General features: G+C 47.9%; 1 protein-coding gene across 2 annotated transcripts in view; it reads left to right on the forward strand.

Moving 5' to 3' along the window:
- LOC138567171 (early endosome antigen 1-like) overlaps positions 1-12197 on the forward strand; it is a 1584277-nt gene that overhangs the window by 376216 nt on the left and 1195864 nt on the right. The gene's annotated exons all lie outside the window — the stretch shown is intronic.

Consider the following 12197-nt stretch of genomic DNA (forward strand, 5'->3'; position numbering starts at 1 on the left):
TCATTGCCAGGCTATCTAGAAGCCCCAATCCGGTGGCTGGTTGGACTAACAAGCCACCAAGAATACTAAATGAGGCTTGCTGTCCTTGAGAAACCTGAGCCTGAAGGGATTGTTGACACTGAGAACCCAAGCCAGGTATCTGAGATACCAGAGCCAGGAGATGTTGCAGACACTGGATTCGAGTAGAACCTGAGCCTGCAGCAGATTGCCATGACACTGGGGCCTGGAATGAGCTTGTGATGGGGCAGGAGCCAGCAGCAAGCTTGAACTTTGTGATACTTGTTAGGAGGCTTACAGTGACTGAAGCTTGAAAATCTGCATAGTACATACAGAGTAGAAATAAACTGTTGCTGGACAGCTATGCATCTACCAGCCAGGTGGTCCAACGTATGCTAGCAGCTACAGGAGTTCCTTGAACTCTTTTTCTTGGCAAACAGTGACTGGCCCTTTGATGTATTTGCTTGTCCTGTTTAAGAACATTTGCTTTCAACTTTGTACTCAGGACCACGGTCCTATCTAGTGAATTGCTCTGCTGCCCACAAAGACTGTCACACATGCTCAGAAAATTATCCATACTTTGTTTGCCTTACTCCAACCATTCCTCTTTTTATTCACATGAATCATCTTTTGCTACTACAAGTCCACTGTGCAAGTTCTCTATTGATCCTTTGCCCGTGGTATAAATCACCCCTTAAAATCATTCGAGAATCTAAAGAGGTGTATGGTTATCCGCTACAAACATTGGTTGCAAAGAGTGGTTTTGCAAGCCCCAAAATCGGTGCCCATTCACATGGCAGTACAGATGGCAAAGCGCAGAAAAGAAAGTGCCATATGAGCAACTCTTGTTTTTCACTTTTTGCTCGTTTTCCTGCCTGTTTCAAAACTCACCAGGTCTTGTTGGTGCTTCAGCATGTTTATAGGGTGTTTACCAGGCGTTTCCAATTTTTTGGGAATAACAGGATTTAAAGGGTACTGAAGAGCATCCAAGACTACTGGAGTCAAGCACATACCGGATGCCACTGAATGCTACAGTGGATCAGCTTACCACATGGATCTTTAAATCATCTTTTTAAAGAGCGCATCCTGGGTTTCGGTGGCCGGCAACGCCCAAGATGGCTGACTTTTAATCACTTATGCCGGCCCTGGGTGCGATGACCCCTGGTGGCCATGGCCGGCGCAAGCACGGAGACCCCCGTTTGTAGCTACCAGAAGTTTCCCCACGGAGCTGGCGGGACCCCCCACGGAGCTGGCGGCTGCATGGGTTAGCCTGGAGAGCCACAGTTAGAGGAAGTGCAGCAGGGAGCCTTGCGAGCTGCGGCCCGCTGTGTGGGGAGAGAGTCGAGAGCGGGTGAGCTCATGTCTCTGGAGAAGCGAATAAGCACTTGAGGTTGTGCTGAGCCCCAGGAGTGCAGCGGGTGATCTGGTGAGGCCTGGTAATGTGAGAAGGAGGAGCAATCAAGCCCAGCCTGTCCTGCCATGGGGGTGAGCAGACCCAAGATCAGGTGGCAGAGTGGGGTTGGGAGCTGGTAAGAGAACTGTTGGTGGAACTCTGCTGCACTGTCCCCTGCTGGGTCTAAAAAGGATCCTGGCCAGCATATACCCCGAGGGGGAGCTCCCACGTGACCCGTGGGGGTGGGGGTAGTGGGGGGTTAGGGGCGAGTGCAGGTGTGCTGGCCGCTGGATGTTGCTTCTCTGGCCTGGACAGAGATTGAGCCGTGATTCAGATACCAATAGAAGGAAGGGACACTCATGCATGTTTCCTCGCAAGCAGCAAGCTAAGGCTCGCTCAGTGACTTCCCTCTGGAGCCATGCAGCGACACGAAGAGAAGCTGACAGAGGGGGATGGGCGACGGGAGAAGCCATGGCAAGCAAGTTGGTGGGAGGAGTTGGGGACACCCAGCTAATTTAGACTGACTTCCTGGAATATATGGCCACCCTAAAAAGGATCTATCCCTATCAATCAGGAAGGTAGTGGTGGAGGATTCGGAGGGGCTACAGAAGTCTCTGGTGGACCTTACTACAGACATGAAACAAATAAACACCAGAGTAGGAGATACGGAGAAGGCTATACACTCGCTGCCGGGCGATGTTTATACACCTTCAGGGTGAGCTAGCTGGAGCCAGGCAGGGCATGAAGAACTGGTCCCCAACATTGAAGAACTTGAGAACTGGCAGAGAAAGGGAGAACTTGTGGATCTGAGGCCTGGAAGAGAACATGAAGGGGGTGGATCTGTGATCATGGGTTCTTAGTTTTTTCAGGGATGTGTTCCAGATTTGACAATGGAGATCTCCCTAAACCGGGTACATAGGGTGGGAACACTATGGAAGGGCCCCAGAGGGCAGCCCAGAGACATTATTATGGGGTTTCATGCATATACAATTAAAGAGAAGATCTTAAAGGCCTCTAAATCCACTGGGCAAATCTCCTGTGACAATCAGAAGCTGCACATATTCTAGGACCTGGCGGCCCTGACCCTGCAGAAGAGACTGGCTTTCCACCCGGTGACAGGGAAGCTAAGGCAAGAAAATATTCCATATCGTTGGACTTTTCCATTTGGTTCGCTTTTGTGCTAGGAGGGGAAGCAAAGGCGATGTACGCCACTCAAAGAAGCGGCCGGGATCCTGGGTGTTGTGCTATCTCAGGAGGAGGGGGATAGCGACTGGCAACCGAGCCGGGCGGGGGAGGTAGAGTTGGGAAGAGGCCCCAGCAGGGGCCAACGAGATGATCAAGAGTTGTGTAAGGGTTGGCTCTTTGCCATAGCGTGGTCCCGAGTAGGGATGTGGCTGGTTTAATAGTGGCCAGTTGGTGGGCCGGCGGCATCTCACTTTGGGGGGACTTAAAGCGGGCTTGCCGGAACAGTGGGGGCAAAACTGATTGTCCACACATAGGTGAACTTTTTGCCTTGTTACTTATTGCAGGAAAAAAACGGGGGTTACAATATGTGTTGGTCACTAGAGGAGGGAATATTCTCTGTATGCTGGACCCGGGAAGGTTGAGGTGAGCCAATTTTCTTTCCTTTGCTGGACATTCACTAGTACTATGGAACTGTGTTGCTGGTCTCACAATGTGAGGGGCTTGAACTTGTCCAGGAAACGCAACATTTTGTTCCACATGCTCAAAAATCAGCAAGTGGATGTGGCGTTTCTACACCCTTAGGAGGGTGGATACTACCAGACTTCAGTGTTGGGTTCCCACAGCATTTCTATTCCACACATAGGCTTTAAAAAAGGGGATGGGCATCCTGATCAATAGGAACACCGACTTTAGGGTGCAGAAGGTGAAGTATGATAAAGATGGCCACTATGTATTTGTCTCAGGTTGCTGGGGACCTCGCAGGTTACACTTGCCTCAATCTATGGGCCGAACTCTGTGCAGAATGAGTTCTTGTGCTCGGTACTGGGGGAACTGCTAGGATTTGCCAATGGGCATATTCTTTTGTGCGGGGATTTTAATTTGCTGCTGGACCCCAACTGGGATGAGTCAAAAGGAGGCTATTGGGGGCGGTGAAGCCATCTACGACCCTACATAATCAAATTGCTGACTCCCGGCTGGTAAATGTGTGGCACCAAATGCATCCCGGGGTGATGGACTACACCTATTTTTCCCCACAACCACCACATGAACTCAAGGATTGATTACTTCTAGTTGGCGGAAGACTTAATCCCAAGAGTGAGAGGGGTTAAGATAGGCACAATACATTTTTCAGACCATGCCCCGATCTCCATGACCATATCACTCTCGAAAAGGGAGGGGAGATGGGGATGTTGGAAATTGAATTGCTTTGTATTTAATGGATCCGATTGTAAGGGAGGAGGTGACAGACGCGATACAGGAATTCTTCCTTTTTAACCCTACTGGTCAGGTCCCAGTGGTGGTGCAATCAGATGCCTTCAAAGCCTCTATGAGGGGCACTCTGATCCCCATAACCAGGGTGGTTAATAAAAGTAGGAGTGAACTGTCAGCGCTTCTGGCTCAGTAGCTTAACAATAAAGAAGCGGAGTAAAGGGACACTGGGCCACACAAAGCTTTTAGAGCTCTACAACAGGCAAGGAGGGGGTTAACTTGTTGGAATCCTCTAGGGCAGAATGTAACATGATTCGAGAGAAACTGCAGTATTTCGAGGTGGGTAATAAGGCTGGGAAAATTGTGGCCTGGAAACTAAAGCAGAGGTGGGCGTCGGGAGAATAGCAGGTATTGCTAATGACAAGGTGGACATTGTCAGTAGTGACAGGTAAATCCTGAGCGAATTTGAAACTTTTTAAAACGCCTATACACACCCGAGCAGCCCACAGGGGACCAGATTCGCCAATTATTGGAGGTTGTCCAATGTCCCGCCTCTCGGTGGAGCAAAGTGTAATGAAGGCATGGTATCAACAGTAAGACAGACACAAGTGACCACAGTTCAAGGATGTTTATTGAACTTTAAACAAAGGTTTGAAAACGGCTATCTAATCCTAAATCTAAAGATTGCAGCAAATAACAACGCAGTCCTAGTGGCGTTGTGTCAAAATAAAAGGGCCTATACTAAAAAAAAAACATTGCCAATCTTTACCTCTTAATTACAAGTAGTGGGGGAAAGAATATTATGTCAAAGAACGAAGTGTCCAAGAAAGGATAAGTCAGGATATTCAGGCCGTTGGCCTCCCTTCACCATGTTTTCAGCATGGGACAAGATGACCCACTCGAGCTTAGCACAGTCTCTGGCTTCTCTAGCGCGAGGGTGCAGTTCAAACATTAGCATCAGGGCCTTCCGGTCCCAAGTCTCTTTTCCTTTCAAAGTATCTTCTTTCGGAGGGCCTGATGTGACAAACAAACAAGAAGTTCTTTTCCTCTCAGGATTTTACATGCACTCAATTTCTCAATTGATTCACTATTCACCCCAGATCCTCTTTTACACAATGCTTGTAGGATTTTCATGTATCCAATTTCTCGGGTGATTCACGGTTCACCCCGGATCCCCTCCGCCGGGCTCCGATCCATTTCAACACAACGTTCAATCAGTCTCCCTCCACCGGGCTCGGACCAATTTCAATTTAATTTAACACAAACTTGCTTTATCCAAAAGCTCTCAGCTGAACTCCCTTGTTCGAGGGTCGCACCATCTTTATCCACTTGATCATCAACTTTCTTTACCCTATTAACAAAGAAGACTTTCGATTGTGCACAGGATTTTGCTTGACCCGTTGCAGGACCACTTTGATTCACAATCCTTTGTCACTCTTTCGCTTTACTTACAGTGACCTTCGAATGAGCATGCATGCATTGTCGGACCACTCTGTCAAAGGTATCGTATATTGGTTTCAAAGTTCAATCACTCATTTGGTGTCTAATTTTACTTGCGTTGGTTATCACATGCGCTTCATGCACTGTTCGCTTCAGCGTTCACCATGCAATGTTGCTGCTTGCAACCTTGGCTTCAACTCAGACTGTTCTAGTATTGGCCTCCCCAACTCACCGGCTGTGTTGATTTCTCTGGCGCTGCTTTGTTGTAGGAGCCAAGGACAGTACCACGGCGGCAGGCGATTCTCCCCGCCTTGATTATCAACATGGCAGAGCCTCGGATACCTCTGACACACAATGCAGGATTCTTCAGCCTGGTTTCCTGGTCTTACGCTTTCTATTCTCAAGGTTTTTTGAAAGTAATGGTTCCTCGTCGGAAAGGTCAAGGGTACTTCCCTTCTTCTGATCCCTTTCTGTTTTGCTGTCTTTCGCCTCGTTTTAAACTGCCATCTTGGAACTGCTGTTTCCTCGTGTGCTTTGCCTCACTCATAGTGTGCTCTTGTGCTCTGCCTTTTATCCGTGTGGGGAAATGTAATGGAAGTCAGGTGTGTGTGATGGTCAGTAATTGCCTGACTCTGCCTGACTATCTTATCGGGACATGTCAGGTATACGGCTGTTTTCTCTCATAGCAAGCTGTCTGTGAGAAAGTCTTTGTGTTGTGGAGGGGGTTTGAGTTCCTTAGTATCCTACCTGTTAGGATGGGGTAAAGGTGTTACAGGGAAGGGGATACCGCTTCTCGCCATCCGGTGTCCCACTCCCACTCTGCGAAGACCCCTCACCCAGGGGATTCTCCCGCACTGGTCCACCCCAAGGAACTGGATCCAAAAGCGATGGCCGCGTCCTGGCCACCTGGATGACAGACTCCCGGGGACTAGCGGTGAGACACCTTCAGGTTTCTCACACAAGGGAGCAGCTTAATAGGGAAATTACAAAAGAAGAAATTCTAAAGGCGATAACCTCGCTCAAAGTGGCGAAGGTACCGGGCCTAAACGGCTTTCCTTCGGCATTTTACAAACAATGCTCTGGGCCCCTGCTGGGTCCGCTGAATCTGCTGTTCAATACGATGTTCACCTCGGGGGTCTCAACTCGCACTATGGGCGAGGCCAAGATCTCACTGATCGGCAAGGCAGGGAAGGATCCCACACTTGGTGCATCATACCGGCCCATAGCTATCCTGAACACAGATATGCCAAAATCCTAGGAACCACACTGGAGGGATTTTTGGCAATTTTAATAGGGGGAACATCAATCAGGGTTTGTACAGGGCCATCTATGAGTGGGTAATGTAAAAAAGATTGTAAATCTCATTGATATTGCTCATAGAACGGCTTTCCCGGTGGTATTACTGGGTTTAGGTGCTAAAAAGGCATTTGATAGGGTGGAATGGCCTTTCCTCAGAGTGGTTCTAGAGAGCTGCAATTTAGGGGAGGGCTACGTAAGAGGGGTATTCTCGCTTTATTCGCATCCCCCGGCAAAGGTGGCAGCCAATGAGCACCTGCCACAGGGGTTTACACTCTCCAGAGGCACAGGGCAGGGATGTGCCTTCTCCTTTTTGGCTTGGTAGTAGAACCTGTGGCAGTGACTATCAAGGCGGATGGGGGTATTTGAGTCATCCCCTACAGGGGATTGGAGCACAAGTTAGCTCTATTCGCTGATGATGTGATCATGACACTGTCCAATGGTGAAGACTCAGTTCTCAAGTTGTTGGGGATCTTCCGAGAGTTTCAAAGGGTGTATGGATTTAAAGTTAACCTGGAAAAAAGCGAGTCGCTTAATATATCCTATAGCTCAGGGGGTCAGCCCCCTTTCAGTGGATGAAGGGGAAGCTAAAGTATCTGGGTGTCTATCTCACCACTAAAGTAGCAGATCTATATCGGGCCAACTACCCAAAGCTACTTGAGGCCATTAGGTTGGACCTACATTCATGGGGGAAGCGAGTAATCTAATGGTTTGGTAGAGTGGCAGCAATCAAATGAACATTTTGCCTCAGTTGTTGTACCATTTTCAGGCTCTCCCAGTAGCCATCCCGCCCAAGACTTTAGCAAAGATGCACCGGTACATTATGGATTATGTCTGGAAAAATGGGAAGGCTAGGTTAGCTATGAAAACTCTGTTCAGGTCCAGGGACGCGGGTGGGGTGGCGCTTCTAGATATTCATTGATACTTTAGGGCGGCACAACTGAGGGTGCTCCAGGAATGGGTTAACCCCTTTACAACTAAGGGGTGGTGCCATATAGAAGAGGAAGTCTCAGGTAAAGCCCTTCGATACATCCCTTGGTTAGAGAAATGGAACAGACCCCCGAGTGTGTATGAGTTGCCAGCTTCAGGGAGACAATGCAGGTCTGGGACAAGGCGATCAGGGATGGAGGCATCACAACATTTCCCTCCCCTCTCACGCTGAACCATTTTAACCCCAACTTTCAGCTGGGGTACGACGGCTCTGCGTTTACAAATTGGAGAAAGGGCGAATGTGAATTTTTGGCACATGTGTTTGTAGATGTGCAAGTAAGGTCGTTTAAGTGTCGCAAGGTCCACTCTTGGAGTAAAAGAGAAGGACAGATTTCAGTACTGGCAGCTGCAGCACTTGCACATGCAATCCCCCAACAAGAAGGCAGCTACCAGGAAGTTAACTGAGTTCAAAAAGGTTATCCTATCTCCTAGTGACACGAAAGGGCTAATGTTACGCTTATATGCTGGCTTGGGAGGTCAGGGTGAAGACGCACTACCTATGTATGTGGAGGCATGACACAGGGATCTGGGGGTTGAGGTTTCTACTAATTGATGGAGGGAAGCCTAGAAGAGCCTGAAGAAAGCTACTAATAGTGTCCAGTATGAAGAGAGGGGCTTCAAATTCTTGGCCAGGGGATATCTAACTCCAGATATAACGTTGTGTTCAATGGGGGGGGGAATGCCGGAAGGGGTGTGGGAGGGATGGAACGTAATGCATATGTGGTGGGAATGTCCAAGACTGGCAGTCTATTGGTCAGAGGTGTTGAACATTCTTACGTACTGCTGTTAACATTCTTTACACTAGATGTTCCTCCCATGTAATCCTCATCTTTTCATAGTTCCTTTTTTGATATATCCATATTCAGCTTTAGCTGCTTTGGAAAAGAATTTCAGCCGGGGGCGATGTGCGTCTGTGCCGGTCCACCCGATGTCCCTCGAGGGCCTCTGTCCCAATGTCGACTCCATCACTGGTACATATAGGGCACGCAGCGACCGTTAGCTTCAGTTCCATTTTTGATGCGTTCCCTCAATACTTTGATATCTTTTTCTTCAAATTAATTGTATCCTCTGACGTATTCCTCATCTGACTCCCAAAGCAGTATTTATTTTGGAGGAGGGAGTAAGAATTTTCAATTTCAAGTAAGAATTGAGGTGGTCCTTATGGGTTTGTGTGAACAGAATGTAACACTGCCTTCCCAAATCCTCCTTCCTGGCCTGAGGAAGAGTCCAGACATTAATGCTTTATAAACGTATGAACGGAGGACCATGTGGCCGTTGCACGAATATCTTGAATTGGGACTCCTCTCTGTAAAACAGAGGATGTAGCCATGCCCCTGGTCGAATGAGCCCTCATACCCTCAGGAGGATCTTTTACATATAGTCTATAGCACTCAGAAATGCCTAAAATAATCCTCCTTGATCAGGTTGTTTTGTCACTGCCATCCCCAATTTATGGCCGGTATAACCAACAAACATTTGATCATCCTTTCTTAATTTTGACATTCTAGAAATAAACAAACTAAATGCACGCCTAGGGTCAAGCCTGTGCAATCTCTCCTCCTCCTTTTCAGGATGAGCAGGTGGATAAAAACAAGGTAGTACAATTTTCTGTGTTAGATGAAAATTAGACCCAATTTTGGGCAAAAATGTGGGTTAACTTTAAGAGTCACTCTGTCCTTAAAGAACATTTTATAAGGAGGCTTGCAAGCCAAGACTTGAAGTTCATTCACCCTACGGGCTGATGTAAGAGCAACTAAAAGAATGATTTTGAAGGTTCACACCCTTAAAGGACAAGAATAAAGTGGTTTGAAGGGAGTACACATGAGAAATTTTAGAACCAGATTAAGATCCCAAACTGGTACCTGAAAAGGGATCGAAGGGAACACATTCGTCAGTCCCTTCAGAAATTGTATCACTAGTGGCATTTTGAAGAAAGATACCTCTTCAGATGATCACGTCAAAATTGACAGCGCTGCCAGATGTACTTTTATTGTGCCAACCTGGAGCACCAGATTAGCCAGATTTAACAAGAACGATAACACCATAGGTGTACTGCACATTAAAAGATCCACATTCTTGTAGTGCACCAACTACAGAACTTGTTCCAATGGCAGCGGTACAAGGATTTTGTTGCTGGCCTTCTGGTTGAAAGCAAAATCTCCATTACGTCATCCAGGTAGTCTCAATCCTTAAATCTCAACCTCTCTGAAAATGTGCGTGAAGGTTGAGTGCCTTGACCTCTGGATGGACAACCCGACCTTCCTCCCGCATGAGAAGATCCTCTCTTTGCAGAAGACGTATTTGAGGGCAGATGGACATGTCTAGAAAGTCTGGGTACCACGTCCTCCGGCCCCTATCCGCAGCAATTAGGATCATGGATTTTCCAAACTTGCTCAACCTCCTGATCACATGAGGAATGACAGGGACTGGAGGAAACACGTATAGGAGTGGAAACTCCCAGTCCACTACAAACGCGGCCCCTAGAGCTCCTCTTAGGGGGAAGCTGCATGGAGCAGTACTGCTCACACTTCCGGTTGACACTGGTCACAAACAGATCCACTTGAGGGGTTCCCTAAAGGGTGAAGATCTCTTGAAGGACTTCCTGAGCTATTTCCCACTCGTGGGAGACTGTTCTCTGGCTTCTCAGAGCATCCACCGCCATGTTCTCCTCTCCAGCTAGGTGCACTGCTGATAGGGAGGCTCCTTCTTGACTTGCTCACAATCAGAGCTGAATTGTTTCTCTACACACTGATAGTGACCCTACTCCACTGTGTTGTCCATCATTATCAGGACATTCTTTCCGCGTACAGAGGGCGGAAAGATTGATATGTAGTTTGGACTCTGGTGGAGACCAATGACCATTGAATATGCTCCCCAACCCGCAAGTGAGTCATCCGTAACTACTGTAACTTCCGGCCATGGTTGCCAAAAAATTTTCTCCCTTCAGATTGTTGTCCTCGCAGGCCCACCACATAAGATCCTGTGAGAGACTGCTCGGAACCTGAAGAACATCTGACATCCTGCCTGAGAATTGGGACCATTGAGTCCTGAAATCCCATTGGAGATATCTCATTCTCAGGCGAGCCTCTGGCACCAGGAAAAATGCAGGATGCCATGAGGCTGAGCAATCTCATGAAATCGAAGGCCGGGAGACGCTGAGCACTATGGAATTCGGTGAGCATCTGCAGAATGTGTTGAGCCCTCATTTTGGGTGGTGAAGTTTTTCCCAAGGATGCATCCAGGACTGCTCTGATAAACTGGAGTCTTTGAGTTGGATTCATGTGGGATTTATTATAATTGAGGGAGAAGCCCAGTCTGTGGAGAGAGTGTCAGATCATGCTGAGATGTTGCAGTGCTTGTTCAGGGGAACGTGCCCTGATCAGCCAATCGTCCAGGTCGTCCAGGTAGGTGTAGACATGAATTTCCTCTTCCCCCTTCTCCTGAGACTCGCTGCTTCCACTGCTATCAGCTTGGTGAAAACTCTTGTGCGGAGGTCAGCCCGAATGGCGGAACTCGAAATCGATAATGAGAACCGCCAACAGCGAACCTTGGGTACTTCCTGTGCTTGTGATGGATAGGCACATGAAAGTGTGCATCCTCAAGGTCCAATGACACCATCCAATCCTGGAGCTGGAGGGCCTGAAGGATCTGAGAAAGGGTAACCATCTTGAACTTGTCCTTCCTGAAGAGCTTGTTCTAGGCTCTTAAGTCCAAGATGGGTTTCAATCCTCCATCCTTCTTGGGGATTAGGAAGTAAGGGGAGTACCAACCCTTGTTCCTCTCCGCTACAGGTACTGGCTCTATGGCACCTTTCTCCAGCAGGGTCAACATTTCCTGCACAAGGAGCGGATCTGAAAGTTTTGAAAGAGTTGCTCCCTGGTGGATGATCCTGTGGCCTTTTTAGAAAGGGAAGGCGGTAACCCATTTGCTACTGTTTCCAATGCCCATGCATCTGAATTAATGCCCCGCCATTCTTGCAGATGCTGTGAGAGTCTGCCTCCCACCAGGGTTTTGTGGACTAAGGCCTCAGAGATATATGGATATATCAAAAGATGAGGAACACTTGGGAGGACACAACCCATCCGAAGTGTGTATACTTGGGATTCTTGGGAGGAGGGCCGGGCTTAAACACTGTACGAACATCCAGCTGCTTCGAACTATGCTCCTCATAACCAAGGCCACGATTGCGGCTTGTTGGAAATCGCAGAGAATTCCTACGGTAGCCGGTTGGTGGCCACGCATGTGGTAATGGCGGCAAAGAAGGTGGCCTTTTTTTTTCAAATGATGAGGTACAGCCCTTTTTAGGGAAATATAATTGCTCCTTGTCCTATGCTCAAAACCATAACAAGGACTTCACGTGCCCCACCAGACCAAAGGTTATTGGGTTGCTTGATCACATGTAGATTTGTTTTGCCTTCCTTGGCACGCAGATGGGAATGGACTACGCTACCGGGGAAGCGGCTGGTGAACTGGGGATTGGTACAAGGCTTCCATGTTAATGTTTGGTTATGGTTTGTTGTTTTAACTTCAAAAATCAGCACACCCACGAGTGGTGGGTGTAACGCAACAGCTGAGGTATGAGCATTGTTTTACTGTTTTCACTGTTTTATTATGAAATGCTAATAAAAAGTATTAAAAAAAACATCCTCGGCATTCCATAGTTCATATTTGTCTATGTAGTTTGCGG

Source organism: Ambystoma mexicanum, chromosome 2p (genome assembly GCF_040938575.1).
Source record: "Ambystoma mexicanum isolate Mex_15411 chromosome 2p, UKY_AmexF1_1, whole genome shotgun sequence".
Classification (NCBI taxonomy): Eukaryota; Metazoa; Chordata; class Amphibia; order Caudata; family Ambystomatidae; genus Ambystoma; species Ambystoma mexicanum.